Source organism: Pongo abelii, chromosome 13 (genome assembly GCF_028885655.2).
Source record: "Pongo abelii isolate AG06213 chromosome 13, NHGRI_mPonAbe1-v2.0_pri, whole genome shotgun sequence".
Taxonomy (NCBI): Eukaryota; Metazoa; Chordata; class Mammalia; order Primates; family Hominidae; genus Pongo; species Pongo abelii.
The window spans coordinates 70,417,348-70,434,270 of record NC_071998.2 but is presented as its reverse complement, the minus strand read 5'-3'; the positions used below and the strand labels follow the sequence as shown (position 1 = coordinate 70,434,270).

At 37.5% G+C, this 16,923-nt stretch overlaps 1 long non-coding RNA gene across 1 annotated transcript in view; it reads right to left on the bottom strand.

Moving 5' to 3' along the window:
• The window catches only part of LOC134759781 (uncharacterized), a 210,556-nt gene that overhangs the window by 34,967 nt on the left and 158,666 nt on the right, over window positions 1–16,923 (bottom strand). The window lies entirely within an intron of this gene.

Below are 16,923 nucleotides of genomic sequence, written 5' to 3'. Positions count from 1 at the left end.
TTTAATCCATTTCTTGTATATAATGTTATAATAATAAATTTATTCCAATATGCAAGACTTATATTTATTAAGTGTGTATAATGCATAGAGAGTTTTTTGCTGGTTAGTAGGAAATATAAAATATAGAAAGAACTCAGAAAAAAAGAACTCGCAGTGTAGAGAGATGGACAAACATGTAAACAGATCATTATAACATAAAATGGCATGTATGTAGATAATAGAAATATGTAGAAAGTATATAGTGTGGGCCAACCGTGTGTCAAGGGAAGGGGTGGGAACAGTTTGGTGGCAAGGAGTATTTTATTACTAACATCGCTTAATGGTGATGATTAAAGCAAACCAACAGTTTTATTATTTTTAAAAATTTTTCACAAACAGTAACAAAAACAAGACTTCTAGCCTGCACAGTTGACAGATCACTCCCACTGTTCCTCCTTGTTGTGCCAACTGTGGAGGCTCAAAAAGGCCAGTGATGTGCTGCTCTGCTGGGCCTCATAACTTTAGAGATGAAAATCTTTATAAGTTGGCATGTTAGAAAAGGTGAGGTTTGAGAGGAGGTGATAAGACACAAGAATCGTAAAAGCTAGACACGAAGGCTCTTATTGGTGATTTGGGTACTAAGGATGAAGGTGTGGACAGAGTCTAGGGTGACGCTTAGGCTTTTGATTGGCAAGACAAGTAAAAAACGAAGGGCAGGTTTAGTGGGATGAAGCATGCAATGAATATGAGATACCCACAGAGCAGTCAAGAAAGTAAACTAATAGCTCCTTCTAGAAACAGATTCTGAATTTCAAGAAGGAGATCTGGGTTAAAACACAAATGTTGTTTTAGTAACATGTTATCAACAAATGATGCCCAGGTGTTTTAACGTGAGGAGAATAACCTGAATTGCTTGCTTAAAATGTGGATTCTAAGGCCCTCTCCATTTAGAAACTTGCATTCAGTCAGTCACAGATGGGACACAAATATCTACAATTTTTAAAAGGCAAATTGATCCTGTAAAGGTGGCCTTCTGACAACACTTTAGAAAATTCTGCTGTAAATACATCAAATCAATGGCCTTGTCTAAAAAGACCCTCTTCTACATGGCACCAGCAACGCAATAAAATTTGTCAACCCCATGCATAGTTATCAACTTAATCTAGCTCCCACAAATTTTCGCCAATTCATTAGTTGTCTCCTTTTTTATACCAGTATTTATAACATTTTGGTACCATTTTAGAAAAAAGCAATAGTGAATATGCTTATCACATGGTATCTTTTCAAGAAAATAGAATGTGCAAATACATATTTACATAATTGATATTATTCACGGGCTAAATATTTGTACACTTTAAATAAGGTCAAAGTGAAAAATGCAAGTTATCGACAGTTAGAGAGACCAGTATAGTTACCTTACTTTTATACAAACAGAAAAGAGCTGAACTTACAAGGATATATTTGAAAACGTGAAGGAAACAGTTTGGAAAATTTAGGAGAGGAAATGAGGATTTTAGGGACAGTGACTTAAAAGGATGGGCAGGATTGGAAGTGAGAATGCCAGTATTTTCGCTTTTTTATGTGTTGCTATAAATTCTTTGCAGGAAGAATTTGAATTGCCTATAAATAAAATTACTTATGCCCTCTCATTTCCCTCTGCAAATATCTATAATGTCTCTATGATGAGCGATCCCAAAGAGTTGCTGCTACACAGAAGGAAAGAGATGAATATTGCCACTGACAAGAATTGATACACTGCTTTTATTTTCTCAGGCATCTATTAAAATTACCAATGGATCAATTTATTTTCTGTAGATTCAAAAAAGTAATGTTAAGTAGCAGGCTCTGGAAGCTGTGGGAATCTTTTCCATTTATTATTTCTGCACTACCTGGGAAAATATGTTTCTTTGTTGTATTAAATTGTGGTACTGGAGTTAAGTCTTTCAATTGAAAAGAAAACAAGAATGCTGGAGAAGGAGCTTGGGAAAGTATTTCAACAAGTTATTTACATATTTTCCAAAGCAACTGCCAATGTCTGGCAAAGGAGGGCAAAAGTATTTTTATGTATTCTGGAGGGATTAATGGGAGGCTTTATATGTTACATATCAAACGTATCTCATATAAAATACATAGCACTATTTTAAGAAGTTCAAAAGGGTTCTTTCTGGCTATATAAATAAAACTAGAACTTGCAGGAAATACAATATGCTCATCCATTATCTGAATGTTGCTTTGTTTTGTTTTTGTTTTGTTTTGTTTACAAGACAACTGTTTCTGCTTCTTGTCTCTTCAACTAAAATAATTTATAGGCAAATTGAAGCTGGACAAATAGAACCATATCACTGAAGCTGATGTACAATGTCCATGAGGAAAACTTCACAAAACTAGAAAATGTAGTTCTGAGAATAGAAGACTACAAAGGTTGTCTCTCAAATACCTTTAGGGAGCGGAATGGAGGTAATGCCTTAGTGATTTGTCTATTCTTGATTTAAATTCAAGGAAATGGACCAAATAGAAATGAGGGCCCACAGTTATGCATGTGGAATGATTTAGTAATAAAATGATTGATAGGTATTCAAATATTTTATCAAGGGAAGTTATTAAAAATAGGACAAATAACAAACTCTGCATTACCCATTGTTAAAGCCTAAGGAGTAATTTTTTAGAGGCAGAAAAAAACTTGATTACCTGCTATAGTTTTCCTAGACCTAAAATTTTATGATTATTTATAGCAGTTTTTCATGTACAGAAAATATTAATGTTTGTTCCAGAGGTCTTTCCTGACTCCAACCCTATAGCAGGCCTCAGGCTGCATGCCCTTCCATCACCATGATTTTTAAATTCGTTTGGCCTCATTCATTATGTACAGTCCATAGTCAGGTGCCATTGATTCACCCTGCAGAGACTTTGTCTTTTCCAGTTCTCTCTCTCTACTCTACAGACAATTTCTCATCCCATCCTCTGTGTTCTCCCCTTTGGAGACATCAACATTGCTTTCCTACCCTAAAGGCTACTTCCAGCTGGCAATGGTATCAGCATTCTTCCAGTCACTTGAAAATGAAATATGAATTAGTTTTGACATCTTCCTTCCTTTCTTTCCACCTCCATATATCATCAGAGAGCAGGTCAATTCTTTCTTCCTCATGTGCCTTGAATCTTCTATTTGCCATTTTCTCTGTGTACAAGCTGAACTTCTGTTCCTCTAATATGGACTTTCTTAAAATTGTTTAATGGTTCACGGCTTAAGTCTCATTAAAATAAACATCATTAAAATCTATCTTATATCACATAAACAATGGTCTACTTACTTCAAACTACGTGTGATGGTTAAAAAAAAATCACAGGATCCCTAAATAATTTAAATAATAAAACAGTGAAAAATGAGCTTAAGGTCAGACTTTCTAGCTTCCAGTCTTGTTTCTGCCACAAACCTGCTTTGTGATCTTGGATTTTGTGTACTCATTTGTGCTATGAGTAGGTTAATAAGCTTCAAGGACCCCCTTTCTCCTAAAGTCTAGAATCCTCTGATAAATTTCTTTGAAATGAGATCCATTAACTACTGAGACTTGCTCTTCCTGGCTCTTTTTTCTGTGGCAACTATCTTAGTCCATGTGTATTGCTATAAAGAAATACCTGAGACTGGTTTTTACAAAGAAAAAAGATATATTTGGCTAATAATTCTGCTTGCTGGACGATTGGCCATCTGGTGAAAGCCTCAGGCTGCTTCCACTCATGGCAGATGGTGAAGGGAAAGCCAACATGTGCAGAGATCACATGGCCAGAGAGAGAACGAGAGATGGGAGAGGTGCCAGGCTGTTTTTCATAATCAACTCTCACAGAAACTAACAGAGCAAGAACTCTTTACCACCAGGACAGCAGGACAGTACCAAGCAATTTATGAAGGATCTGTCCTTGTGGCCCAAACACCTCCCATTAGGCTCCATCTCTAACGTTGGGGATCAACTTTCAACATGAGGTTTTGGGGGGATAAATATCCAAACCATAGCAGCAACTGTGTCCCATGTCTTCTGGCCCCATTTCCTTCTAGGACCAATAATTTTTCTCAGCTTCCACCTTAGAGGTCTTCCTTCATTTACTTTGGTGTTCTTGTTGTACTGTATTTCTCTTGTATTTTCTCTTCCTAGATTATGCATACTCACACTGGATTTGGATTTTTCTAATATCCTGCACATTTACCCATCAGAATATTTATCATGGGTGTTGGGACGATGTTTTACTCATGCATATTTCCAGTGCCTGGCCTAGGGCCTGAAACACAAAGATGGCTCATTAATTTCTTCCAGGGAACTAAGCCAAGAAGGTAAACACTATGGCACCACAAATGATTGCATCACTTGGGCATTGTCAATTCAAATGGATCCATGGCAATTCTACTATAATACAAGCAGAAAGCTGGTGCTTCTTTCTCATGGCCCTTTTTTTCCAATGAAACTGTCCCCAAGGCTTGATTTTAAGTGATCATTCTTCTTCTCTTTCCTCTCCAAAGCATCGTGACAGCAAAAACATTATTTGGGGCACCAAAGGAGGACATCAAATCTAACAAGCAGGAAACATAGTAAATATTCTCAGGCTTATCACTTACTTAGGTCTTTCTGCATGTTTTATGTAATCAGATTTTTTAAACAAGCCTTAAGTAGATGAAAATTCTAGGCCTTTAGATTTTTGGTTGACATGGGTGATAAGAGAAAGTTCTACATTTTATTGACTGATTATATTACATTATGAGAATAAATACAGGGTAATTCTGAAAGTTTGGTCGCTTGCTTCTTCTGACCTATTAGTTTTATCATTTTGATACAAAGAAACATAGACGGTTGGGGTTTGAAAGAACCTTAAGAATCTTGTAGTATGACCTCACCTAAGCTGGGTTACTACAGAACACTTGATTTGCAAGATTTGACAGGTGTTCTGAGAAAAATTTTTAAAGATTTGAGAAGAAAAAAAAGAAATGAAAGTTCTGTGAGTAACGATATTTGGGAAATGCCAAGTTTTTAACATCAAACTTGTTTTTCTTGTATTTTTAATGCTTTAATATGATAATATTCCTAATGAGTTTTCAAGACTACACCAGGATATTATATAACATATCCCCAATGTTTTGATTATTGAAATATTCCTTAGTGAAATGCATATGAATATCCTTCAGATGAGTTTACTGAAAAACATGTTTGGAAATTCTGAGACCCAAAAGATTATAGCTTATCTATAAATACAGATGATTAGTGAGTCCTAGAACCAGAACACTTAGAACCTCTCTGTCATTCTCTTTCCATGACATCATGTATTCTGATACCAACCTATACTGCTTTCCCATATTTTATGCTACTTCAGATAAAAGCACAACACCCAAGAACAAAAATTACTTGGTAACAACAATCATGTTTAGACAGTATTTTAAAAATTTTGACCCATTCCTAGTGCCAGTACTGTTACCTGAAAAAGCAAAAATTGCTACTCAATTAAAAAGTCTTAAAGATTTCTGGCAAATTATTTATAACATTGGGAAAAAACATAAAAATAAGTCTGAGTAATATTTTATATGTGTGTATATATATGTACTTACACATGGTGTTTATAAACTGCCCCATTTTTAGTTTTAAAGTAGATACAAATTCTTGATTTTTAAATAAATATGTTAATTAAAATAGTTTCCATTATATAAGCAAATCAGAATCTGTGGTAGACTCTAATCTCATACAGATTTATCATTTTTATTGTGCTGTGCAGAATAAATCAATGAATTTACATTTTTAAAAATATTCTTTGGAGACAAAATATCAGACTAGTCAACTTTTCAGTTCAACAATGACATGTGATTTGATGTATCTTGCTAGTCTAAATTTGAATTTGCATTAAATTTTCCAAATAGGAATTTTTTTTAAATGGAGTTATGATGGCTTATCACCAGGAATTAAATAAATAAATAAAACTACGCATTGTTTTTGCAATGGCAAAATGCTTAAAGGTCACCATTAACAAATAGGAAAAACATGTTGCATAGTTCAAGAGAAATGGAAACAAATTTGACCATAAAAATGACTTCTGCTCTTGTATGTCTGCAGAAATCTGGAAGACAAGTCAAGTCAAGACACCTGCTTAGCCTTTGACTCCACTAAGTATAGAAGACAGTTTATGTGAACACTGTTAGTAACTCCTCTATATTTAAGTAAAGAAAATACAACGTAAGAAAAATAGACTTATAGAATCCTATGCCTGAAATAAATGTAGAAAGAACATTTTCTGTCCTGAAAATAATTCTCTCCAATAAAGTAAAAATACCAATACCTATTGAAATATGTTTGGACAAATATTTGATTTAGAAAAGAAAATACCCCTTCCTTGCTTTGGAATCTTACTAGGACCAAATATATATATATTTTGTCATATAAAATCCCAAGACAGACAAACTCATCCAAATAGAGTGGGGTGGATTTGGGGTATGGAGGAGAAGAGTCCTTTCTAGGAGCGGTATCATCAAATGTCATGCATCATTCATATGTTCACTCACCTGAGGATTAGGCTTTGAACATCTAGGTGCCCAGTCTGAAATCTTACATTGAACAGATATTTACTGAAAAAGCAGTATGTGACAAACATTATTCTAGGTATGGGAGATTCAGTAGAGAAGTAAACAAGTATGGTCCCTGTTTCAGAAGCTCACAATTTACCAGGAGAGATATTCCATAAACAATATCACACAATGGAAGTGCCATGAAGGAAATAAAAAAGAATGATGCAATTGGTGGTTGGAAAGGGACAGTCTGAAGAGACAGCATCTGAAATGACAACTAGATGACAAGAAAAATCCATCCATAAAAGGTTCTGAAGGAAAGATATTCCAGGCAAAAAAGGATGGCAGATGCAAAAGATCTAAAGCAGGAGCGAACTTGATGTGCTTGAGGGAGAGATAAAGGGCTATGGGTTGGAAACACACTCAGGAGGCAAGAGGGGCTGTAGGATCAGGGGGTGAGACAGGCAGGACCAGATCATGCAGGGCTTTAAGCAATGAGATTTTATTCTATGTGTCTGAGAAGGTATTGGATGGTTTTATGCAGAGGAGTGGCATGATCAGATTTACATTCTTAAGAAGACTGCTTCCACTCCCATTTGGGGAATCAACTGTAGTCAGAAAAAGAAGGAAGGAAAACAGTTAGCAAGAGAGTGGCTTAATCCATTTGCAATGGTGGCTTACAGACTTAGACTAAGGAGTTAATAGTAAAAATGGGGGAGAATAAGATAGATTCCAGATATGTTTTAGAAATTGAATTGCGTTGACATGCTGATAGAATCAATTTTGGGGAAAGTAAAAGAGAAAAATAAGAAACGTCTTCTAGCTATTTGGCTTGAACAATTGAGTAAGTGCAGGTGGGAGGGCGCCTTTACTGATACAGGAAGTCCTAGAAAAGGAAGGGCTGTGTGTGTGTGTGTGCGTGTGTGTGTGTGTGTGTGTGTGTTGATGGAGATGGGCCGTTTATCAAGACTTTTAAAAATATGTTGAGTTTAAGATGCATATCAACATTTAAAAGAAGATGTCAAGTAGCATGTAGATCTAGGAGCCCAGAATTTATGAGAGAAATCTGGTTTGGAGATATGAATTTGGAAGTTAAATATAGATAGATATTTAAAGTTACAGACCTAGAAGTATTCACCCAAGGAAAGCGCGAAGGCAAGAGGGCTCACTCCGAAGTCCTAGAGCACCAAAACATTTGAGCAGTCAGGAAGGTGAGGAGAAACCAACACCGAAGGCTAAGAAAAAAATAGCACTGTGTGCCCATCTGTGATCACGAATGGAAAGTGTGACCAGTCAACAGAGAGGGTGTTTCTCTTCAGCAGTGTTCACAACATGAGTTTTTGTCTTTTGAATGCAGTCCCCTAGGTCCTCTGTGGACTAAATGATCTAGGATTTCAGCTTATTACACAGCTCTGGAATAAAGAAGCCCCCATGGCTAGAAATCTATGGACCAGTCTAACAAGATTAGATGATTTGGACCCATTTTTATGTTCACTTGAGGAAAAACACCTCAAGTGTGGCTTGATCCCCATGAAGGGGAGGAGAAGAGAGAGAAAGAAAGGGAGAAAGGATGATGCTCAAGGTTAGAAGGCCTCGCTGGACTGACCTTTTTAATGACACTTGGCTTTTCCCCTCCTGTGCCTTACTCTGTAGCTTCCCTTCAGCAGATTACCTTGAGACACAGTAAGCCATGGAAAGGACCCTTTCTGTCACAAAGATAATAGCCATTTTCATGTGCTCTGTTGTTGTGTTCTCATGTCCTTGAATCAATTTTCTAATAACTAATTAGCATCCCTTTCAAAGTTCAGAAGCCTTGGAAAGGGCAGGCTATAGTGAAGTAGCTAATTTCTGTCTTCTGATTTTCAGTCCACACATTTGCTACTTTGCAGTCTATCAGAGTTCATGCAGTCCAGTTAAGATGTGATTTAACTAACAAGTATTCAAGCATAAGGTATGGTTTACTTCTGTTCTCAGCTATGACATTTGAGGAAGAGTGTATGATTTGAATCTTATGATCATACTGATGCTGGATTAATTCTCTACAACTGTTTATTGAGGTAAAGGTTTATGAAAATAATCCATTAGCTTTGGCTGTCTCCCTTTTCTTTAAGGTTCTTTGGAGGGCTGTCATGAATATTAATGCTTGCTGTTGCCACTTAATTCTTCTTCCTGTATCGTTTCCTTCTCTGCAGCATCCTTTTTGAAATTTACAAGGCAGTCGCCTCTCACCAAATTCACCTAGAAAAACTGTAATTCTCAGGGCAACATAAATGTTTTGTTTAATTAAATGTTCTTATTAACAAGGGGTTAACCCAAAACAAAGCAAATAAAATGGTGAAATGCTCACCTTTCTTATTTAAAACAATAATCCACACAGTGATAGTACTGGCTACCTGAGGAAAGCCTTGGTGTTTGACGATAAACAACACAGAGGGCAGAGGAAGAAAGGCTCAGTCTCCAGACAAGCCAGTCTTTGGTGTTGGTGCAGACAGGAATGATAACATAACCCTACCTAACAGAATACCCGGCCAGTATAGTTTGAATATTTAGGAGTTTGTTTTTCTCACATCAAAGGAGGCCAAGAGATAGGTACTTGCTGTTCTCAGTTCTGGATTCAGGTCTGCAGAGATCTTGCAGCTTCCATTTTGCCCTTTGGACCCTGGCCATCATGTAAAGACCTGCTATCCTGCTGGAGGAGAGGCCATCCCTGGAGGATGAGAGAGAAGCCAGGCAGAGAAGGACTGAAGAGCCCCAGCCAGCAGCCAGCACTGAATCCCAGACATGTTAGTGAGGCCACCTTGGATCCTCAAGCCCAGCTGAGCTGCTTGGGTTCATACCATGTGAAGCAGAAGTGAGCCAGCCCCCGCTGCTCCCAGCCATGATTCCTCACTCAGAATTATAGCAATAAAATAGTTATTGTTTTAGGCTACTAAATTTTGGGGTGGTTCATTATGCAGCAATAGAAAACAGAAACAGAAGGTTAAGCAAGTTCTTGTAGTGATATATTTCCCCTAGTAGAGCTCAGTCCTTTATAGAACTCTTTTTCTAACTTTTTACATCAATGATGTCCCTTTAGATTGGTGTATTTAGTGTTATCAGACTCTACCAGTTGCTAGAAAATCAATGTGTGTGTGTAAGTTTGCACACAATGCACATATATTCTTTGAATAAAGACCAAATACCTACTGATCTACCAATGAATGTTAATAGCAAGGAAAGAATAATGATAAAATCCATGTATTTATTTCATTTTTATCTATTTTCCTAGTCTTAGAAACAAATTATTTACTTAAGAATTACAATCTTGTTTATATTAATAGTAACATTTGGCATGTTTCTTTGAAACTCCCCTTCCTAACCTCTGTTCTGCATGACATAGCACTCTATAAATAACACTAATGTTCACAATCAGGTTTTCATCCTCTACCTGAACTTTTTCAACCTGTTTTCAAGCCACTGGTTAATGTCATTTAATTTTTTTGAATAATATCAGGTAGATAGTACAGGTTTTATTAGCTCTATTTCACCTATAAAACAACTAAGACATTGACCATTGCATAATAAATCTAAGCATATGTAGCAATATAGCGACAAGACTCACTAGAGAAAAGTTAGTCAAAACTTTCATTCAAATATATTCCTCTTTTAGTGTGATGTTCTTTGCAAACCATAATTAAGAAATTTATGATGTCTAAGTGTACTGATATTTCGTGGCGCTCTCTGTGTGTCCAAGAGAATTTAATTTTTTAAAGAACCTTCAAAAAGAAATATACGATTAATTTACCTCAATGGGAAATACCTATAAAAGCAGGTATCTTACAGCTCAACACTCAGGGCCTATCATTGTTTTAGAAGCAAACAAAATCAGCTCGGCCTTACAAAAAGCTTTCCAAAACCATTAGGCCTGCCAAAATGCTCAGCAGCCTTCTATCAGCAAATTCCTATTTTACCTACTTATATTTATCTAACCTACACTTTCATTTTGTCCCACCACATATTCATAAACTGAGAGAGAACACTCTGACCCCAAGACAAATACAACTCTGACAAAGATTTCCACCTCCCCCCGCCCACCCTCAACAAATAAAGAAAGAGAAACAGTGTCTCTATTAAATTTCCTGTTGGCCCATTGCCTTCTTCTTATGAGGCCCACCCTGGTCAACATGATGCAGAAGAAGGAACACATAAACGTTCAGCTTTCATTTTACAACTATGGAGAAGAACCATAGCCTTGCATTTTGTAACCCAGATGTAACTAAGAAGATTACTGCTCAAATGTAAAACTGAAGCTTGTTTTTTCACATCTTTATTAGTCATATGAAAGAAAATGATTAGGTTTGCTTTGATTTCATTTAGGCGCTGGGAACACGGACTAGTGTTTGTTTTCAAGGCTGCCAACGTTTAAACCTTCCAAGCAATTTTGGATTCAACAACTGAACACATTAAACAGCTAATGTATAACACACTATGTCCTCAGTCGAAAACCCACAGCAACTCTAAAACATTTTAAACCATAGCTTTTGTCATGAAACTATTGTAAATCTATGTTCAAAATCTTGTTTAAATTTTGTTTAAACCTTTCTGCAAGAGGATGCCCTTTGAGAAATAATTTCTGGAAGTGTTTATATCAGAGGCACTTATTAAAGTCTGAACTGCAGTTATTGCTAGGGATTTAGTGAGGCTAATCACTTTATTTCAGTTTTGGAGTCAATATTCCTTGATTCACTAACTAGAGTGCTAAGTGGAGAAATAAGTCATCTGATTAAAGAGAATGAAAAAAGAGATTCTTAAGTTTTCAATAGAATGACTTTTCTCCTTTTCTCCTTCCTCTTTTCTTCTTTTCCTTGTTCTCTGCCAATTTGTGCCACGTGGTTCAGACAAAAGTGCCTAGGAGGAAATCTACATGAAAAGGATGATCATAAGATTGATTTTTCAGAATGACAGAATGTTGATCATTGATGTCGACTGAAGGGTTCGTGGCGGGGGGGTTCCTTATACTAATTTCCTATCTTGTATATTTTTGAAAAATTGTATAATGAAAAGTAAAAAATGTTTTCTTAGGCAAAAATCAGTAACCAATTAACCAAAGCAGTTAACATAGTTAATGATTTCTGAGTAATGGAATTAATGCTAAATTTTCTACTGCCTACTTCAAAAAACAGACACTAAATTTTAACGTTCCCTGCTCTGTACTGTCAAAAGCCCTAAGACGTTTTAATGTGAAAAGGACTTAAAGATTTGGTAAACTTAGGCTATTTAAAGGATAATTTGGCTCCAAAAGCATAAGTTAAAGCTTTTTCATATAGGTGATAAAGAACATTTGTGTTTGCTTTTTTAGAAGATTACCTTTTTAGTTTTATCGGCAAATAAAATGCTAATTTCTGTGTTTCAGTTATCTATTGCTGCGTAACAAACTACCCCCAAACTTAATGATTTAAAATAACAGCCATTTCATTTGCTTGTGAATCTGTAGAGCAGGAATTTGCATAGCAGTCTCTGCTCCATGAAAGCTGGAGTCTTAGCTGGGATGACGCAGATGGCTGGGAACCTGGTGGACAACTCCGCAGGGGTCACAGGTCTGGGGCGTTGCTTCTTCCTGTTGGCAGGGCTTTAAGTACTCCTCCCCATGGCCTTGCCAAATATATAACTGGACATAGTCACAGCCCGGTGGTCTCAGGGGTGGTTGGATTTCTGACATGGAAGCAGACTTCCCAAGAGAAAAAGAAGAAGCTGTCAGGCTTCAAACAGACAGCTCAGGACTGTCACACTATGGATTCCTGCTGCATTGTATAGATCAAAGCAAATCACAAGGGCCTACCCAGTTTTCACGGAAGGAGAACTAGATGAATCAGGACTCCTTACCTTAGTGGGGGTAAGGGAGGTATAGGATTGTGGGAAGCCATTTTCGAAGACTATCACGTAGTGGCTTTAAAAGAGCTTTATATTTGGATGTATCTTTGACTTTGAATTTAAAGCACATTGGAAAGTACCATCACCTAGTGGCAAAATGTCCTTAGTTTTGGCAGACATCTAAAAGGGGAAAAGGACTTTAGGATAGTGAAATGGAAAATATCTTTAGTACCCTTTCTCACAAATTAAATAAAAATTACTAGTACAGTAAAGGCACAGAATTTAAGTCACATTACAATGCAGATGTGGGGGGAAATGTGATTTCTTTACTCAGTCTCTAACCTGGATTTGTTCCCCCAAATGACTATACACTGGTGAGTAGGAGAAAAAATATATTGAGTATGCATTTTAGCTTAAAGCAATGATCTGTAACCTAAACAGTCCACTAGGTAATGTTCAGCCTTTCCTTGGGAAAGGTTCTAGATGGTATTCCCTGGACAACTTGGTCCCCCCCTTACTCCTGCTGTCTATAGATCCTAACTGCTGAGTTGTCCACCTGGACCAGTGATCCCCACCCATCCCAGCCTGTCTTGCACAATCAATCCCATTGCACAGCAGACTCCACAGCAATCGCATGATCATTTAATACAGCACTCATACCACTTGAGAACTGAAGGCTGCCAGGAAAGCCTATCCCAGAGCCTCTCTGCCTGATTACCCTCTATGCAGAAAAGAGTCACAGCAAGCCTGAGACTGCTGTCCTTAGGCGTGCTTACAAGGTTATCCCATGGCTAGTGTCTAGGACTTGGATTTTGGGAGGATTTCCACCATAGTAACTAATAAGAATGGATCACTGTCTCTCAACTATTGTGCAAACAATGTGGTTTTTGCTGAAGACCTGATTTCCTTCTGGGAGCCTGGAATTTGGCACCTGACAGGAAGAGGATACCTTCATGATCAGCTCCCAGTAAAAACTCTGGGCACTGAGTTTCTAATGAGCTTCCTGGTAAACAACATTTTACATGTGTTGTCACACCTCGTTGCCATGAGAATCAAGTACATCCAATGAGAGTCCACCAAGAGAGATTCTTGGAAGCTTGGGTCTGGTTCCACCAAACTTTGTTCCAGGCCCTTTTTTTCTTTGCTGATTTTACTTTGTATCCTTTCACTATAATAAACTGATGATCCAAAAATAATAATCAGGCTGAGTCATCAGTTTTACCTGGGATGGCCATGAACATGAAGAAAAGGACATTAAAATAAAGCAACTAGTGATGAGAACATTCCTGTAATGGCGAGTGCCATGTCCCTGGGAGAGCACATATCCTTGTGATAACCCCTTCTTCAAACTCAGTCTCTCCTTACCTTCTTTGCTCCCAAAACAACCTTCTCCCCTGCATACTAAATAAGGAGATAAATGCACTCAAGCAAGCAAGCATTACCTGGATTCCACGAGGTGAAAAATAGCATGGTGAGGGTCTTTTGGAGGAGGGTAGTTGTTCTCATGCAGCATAGTCTGATTTTAGTATCACCTGCTTTGATTTGGAATTAAGGAGAATCCAAAAATAAATGAACTGGCTCAGAAACACTTGATGAAAATAGTGTTGAAAGGCCCTGTCTCCAGCTGGCCACCATGCTGCAGAACCATGGCTGGGGTCCCCACCTCCCTCCTATTTCCCTTCCTATGTGAGAGCAGCTCATTCCTGCTGCCAGTGCATATTTAACATGAAATTCTTCAAGTACCACTGCAAAGCATCCAGCAAACACACCACCTCTAAAGTTAGTCTTACATATGTAGCCAGAGACATGGATAAATATAGAGACCTAGAAATACATACAGAACGCCAGAAAAACGTGCTCTGGGCCAGAAACATATTGTGAATATGCAAATATCTCAGTGTCTGATACTGACGCTCTGCCCTTTAGCACTTGCCTAACTCCATCTTTCTCTCTTTTTCTCTTTGCACCATGTCCCCCCTCCACCAGTATCTTCCCATCTGTTTATTTTTTCCAAACTTTCGTTTTAAAAAATATGGTAGCACCACTTAAAAATAAGAAAAATATGGTGCCACAAATACGGCTGCCAGGTGTAACATATGATGCTGCTTCTGGGAGTCAGGGAACAAAATGTATAAAGGAGGCTGCATTCAAATTTTCTTACAAAGGTTACCGGAAATGGATTTTATCCATTTTATCTGAACTCTATTCATTCCCGGTTAGATTTCAGGTCTGCTTTGTACTTTAAAGAAATTGTATAATCCAGGCCTTGTCATCAGCTTTCTTAATTTATTTCCCTGAAATGACAGGCCTGGCAGAGGCAAGCCTGCCTCTCAAATGTCTGGATTACAGTGTAGCTATGGAAACAGGTGTTAAAGGGGCATGGATGTCAAGTTACGCTGGTACTTTGCACATCGCGTTCTATGCGGACAGCATGTTATTTTACATGCTGACCCATGCAACTGCATCCCTGTGCTTGATTTACAGGAGACCATCACAAAGGAGATCTGCCTCGAGGAAACTATCAGATTGGCCCAGGATGGAGAATGAAGACAGCAATTTGCTCTGTTCTCTTAAGCTCTGATTCGAGTTCTCCAGTCTGCCGAAAATAAATAAATAAATAATTTGACATGAAAGAAATGAACAAATAAATAAAATTAAAGGAGAGGGAGGCAAATCAGAATACATTTTTATTCTATGGGGTAATTTTCCTTTTCTTGTCTGAGAGGAAGAAAAATGAGAAGAATATTTTAAGAAACAATCCTGCTCTAATTCATATACCCTCTCTATAACTTTCATGAGTATCCCTGTTCACAGTATTAAAGACCTAGTGAATCTCAGCATCATTATATAGAAGTAGCTGTTTTCAATAACTTGCTAAAAACAATGGTCTGCATTAATCCGATCTACTCAGAAAGAAAAAGAAGCAAAGGAACGAATAGGAGGAGCCACTGTATGCTGGCCTAGTGATCAGACATGAGTTATTGTATTTCATTTCATCTTTACAAACAGCACTGCAGGGGAGGTATAATCGTTGTTTTATGGGAAAGGAAACTGAGACTCAGAGAGGTTATGTAATATGCTCAAGGCCTCAAGGTTACAAGTGCAACAGCCAGAATTCAATCTGAGGTTTGTCGACAAAGCCCATGTTCTTTCCGCTAATCAACCTAGGCAGCAAGTTTAGGGCATGTAAGGGCAAACTGGCATGCCCTCTCCCTGGCATGCTTCCCATCACTTCAGCTGGTTTCAGAAGACAAAGCATCACATCTCAGGCTGGGTAACAATAATTAGGTGTGGTCCCTTGGCACTCAAATTATGTTGGCCTGGCTCCAACTTCTATCCGTATTAGCATTACTCAATTGAAATTGTATTCAACCCTCGATGAGTTATTAAATCAAAGTCCAATTTAAATTGATATTTAGAAACTATACTTTTAAAAAGCAGTGGCATAAAACCTAATGGATCCTATCTGTTTTCTTTATAAATACTTGTTGTGATTTTTGATGCATCATTGATCTTCTGACAAGCAAAAACAAGAATAAGAGCAGAGGTATTCCTAAACCCACATGTATATAAAATTTTAAAAAATTAAATTTATGCTTCTGAAAAGGTGTGGTGAGATACATTTGCATTCACCTTAATGTGATCATTTACATGCAAAAAAAGTCTAATATAGACGAAGCTAACTGATTTACAGGTGTCTATCCATGTCTATCTGATAAGCAGATAAAAAGAGGCTCAAATAAAACAACCCAAAAGAATAAAGAAGGTTGTTGTGAACTGGCTATTGAAACTAGCAGCAATTAGAAAGTTATAGCAAATTCTGCTTTGCTACCATTGCTGTACTTATAGTTTCTTTTGAAAATCTATACTAATTCATAGGAAAGATGTAAAGCAACATTACCAGTAATAGATTTTGGCCTCAAGTTTCAGTATTCAAATTGTGCATCTTTCAATCCTGAGGAGTTGTTGCCACAATCTAGGCAATGATAAGCCAGTTCAAAGATGCAGCTGTACCTCTCCAGTGAGATCTATCTTCCCCTTCCCTGGAGTAGGGGTGGTTTTAAAGAGGCTAACCAGCAAGGCTGAAAGAGTGGTGTTGATCAAAGTCAGAGGAAATGCATCTCAGTTTTCTAAATAGGGAGCTTCCTTCAGTGTATTATTTGAGATTCAGTTTCTATTGATTGGGATACAGGGGAACATTTAAGAAGCATATGCATTATACGTTGAAGGAGAAATGGAAATTCATTCATTGTAATGACGTGGCTGGTGTTGAAGGACTAGTGAGACTCCCTGAAAGTTCTTACAGGGTCTGCTTTGGAGAATAGGAACTTGGTGGAACAGAGAAGGAGAATTTGGGCAGCACTCAGAGCACCTGACACAATTCAAACCACCTTCTGAGACACAGAGGAAGAGAAACTAATACTCTGTATATGCATTATCTTTTTGGACATTTAAAATACCATGGAAAATTGGTCTTATTACTCCTATTGTTAAGTGGTGATGTCAGGATTTGAACCCAGGGATACCTGCTACCACCTGGGCTTCTGCTTTGCTTTAAGACC